The sequence below is a fragment of the Alligator sinensis genome, unplaced genomic scaffold, assembly GCF_000455745.1.
Source record: "Alligator sinensis unplaced genomic scaffold, ASM45574v1 scaffold1133_1, whole genome shotgun sequence".
Lineage (NCBI taxonomy): Eukaryota > Metazoa > Chordata > Crocodylia > Alligatoridae > Alligator > Alligator sinensis.
In genome coordinates, this window is record NW_005842285.1 from 640030 (window position 1) to 642486 (window position 2457).

Sequence of the window (2457 nt, forward strand, 5' to 3'; positions counted from 1 at the left end):
CCCCTTCCCCCAGCTGGCTTCCCCCTGCCATTTGCCCCCCTTGCTGCTTGCCCTGCTACCATTTGTCCACCTGCATCCCCTGGTGCCTGCCCTCCACCCTGCTTAGCACCCCTGCTGCCTACTCCCCCCCACCTCTTACCCGCCACCCTGCTTAGCACCCCTGCTGCGTGCTCCCCCACCACCTCGTACCCTCCATCCTCCCCCCTCCTTAGCACCCCTGCTGCGTGCTCCCCCACCACCTCGTACCCTCCATCCTCCCCCCTCCTTAGCACCCCTGCTGCGTGCTCCCCCACCACCTCGTACCCTCCATCCTCCCCCCTCCTTAGCACCCCTGCTGCGTGCTCCCCCACCACCTCGTACCCTCCATCCTCCCCCCTCCTTAGCACCCCTGCTGCGTGCTCCCCCACCACCTCGTACCCTCCATCCTCCCCCCTCCTTAGCACCCCTGCTGCGTGCTCCCCCACCACCTCGTACCCTCCATCCTCCCCCCTCCTTAGCACCCCTGCTGCGTGCTCCCCCACCACCTCGTACCCTCCATCCTCCCCCCTCCTTAGCACCCCTGCTGCGTGCTCCCCCACCACCTCGTACCCTCCATCCTCCCCCCTCCTTAGCACCCCTGCTGCGTGCTCCCCCACCACCTCGTACCCTCCATCCTCCCCCCTCCTTAGCACCCCTGCTGCGTGCTCCCCCACCACCTCGTACCCTCCATCCTCCCCCCTCCTTAGCACCCCTGCTGCGTGCTCCCCCACCACCTCGTACCCTCCATCCTCCCCCCTCCTTAGCACCCCTGCTGCGTGCTCCCCCACCACCTCGTACCCTCCATCCTCCCCCCTCCTTAGCACCCCTGCTGCGTGCTCCCCCACCACCTCGTACCCTCCATCCTCCCCCCTCCTTAGCACCCCTGCTGCGTGCTCCCCCACCACCTCGTACCCTCCATCCTCCCCCCTCCTTAGCACCCCTGCTGCGTGCTCCCCCACCACCTCGTACCCTCCATCCTCCCCCCTCCTTAGCACCCCTGCTGCGTGCTCCCCCACCACCTCGTACCCTCCATCCTCCCCCCTCCTTAGCACCCCTGCTGCGTGCTCCCCCACCACCTCGTACCCTCCATCCTCCCCCCTCCTTAGCACCCCTGCTGCGTGCTCCCCCACCACCTCGTACCCTCCATCCTCCCCCCTCCTTAGCACCCCTGCTGCGTGCTCCCCCACCACCTCGTACCCTCCATCCTCCCCCCTCCTTAGCACCCCTGCTGCGTGCTCCCCCACCACCTCGTACCCTCCATCCTCCCCCCTCCTTAGCACCCCTGCTGCGTGCTCCCCCACCACCTCTCACCCTCCACCCTCCACCCTGCTGAGCACCTCCGCTGCCTGCTCCCCCACCACCTCTTACCCTCCATGCTCCACCACCCCTGCTGTTTGCTCCCCCACCACCTCTTACCCTCCATCACAGTTCTGGCTCCAGTTCCAGCCCTGCCCCAGCCTGGGGCACAGAGCACATGGTTGCTCTGGCTCCTGCCCAGGCAGGCAGCAATGGTTATGGTGGCAGCATCTCCCGTTGTGGCCCCAGGCTGCAGGCAAAGCGGGGGCTGGAGAGCTGCTACCATTGCTGCTGTTGCTGGGCTAGAGCTGGAGTTGCAATGGAGGGGAAGCAGCAATGGTGGGGCAGAGGTGGGGGGAGCAGGGGACAGGGGATGGGGGACGGTGGGCAGCAATGGTGGTTCCAACTCCAAGCCCATGGTGGCGCTGGAGTTCGTGCTGCAGCAGCCACCCAGCTACCCCTCTCCCCCCAACTTGTTCTCAAATCCAAGACAAGGTGCTTTCCCCCTCTCCATGTTGAATGGTGGGGGGAACCTCATCTTGGATTTGAGTTAAAAATCCCGTAATTTTCACATTTCCATGCTCATCTAGTAGTATTCATAGAACAAAAAATTGCAACTTTAGCCCTCCCTCCCCCTTTATAGCAGTTGAAAGGTCCATACGGCCAGAGACTATCTTTATATAATTGCATCAGCCCCTTCGGAAACCAATAAGGCAATGCTTTCGAAGGTGTGGAATTAGGAGCAGTGCCCTGTGATTCTTTGCATTCTTCTCCCTCCGCAGCCAGCCAAAGAGTCAACAACTTCAGTTCACTTCTATGAATTTTTCAGTGATGATTTTTTTTCCCCATGCAAACACGAACCAAATCTCCTGGCTTTGCTTCCTGTTCTGAGACCGCTCCCACTGCCTGCCCTTAGCTCCTTAGTTCAGAGCTGTGAATAAGGGGATTGCTGGGATAAAAACCAGCGTTCTCCATGCAAGTTCCTTGGGGCTGGGATGGTCTCTTGCTACAGCGCCCGGTGTAGTGTGGTGTTGGTTCAGGATTAGGGCTCTTTAAGCATATAATAAGTAGTGGTAGCAGCAGTAATAAGCCATTTTATAGAATAATTCAGCCTGAAGTTGCCCATGGAGAGATGTGTCAAAT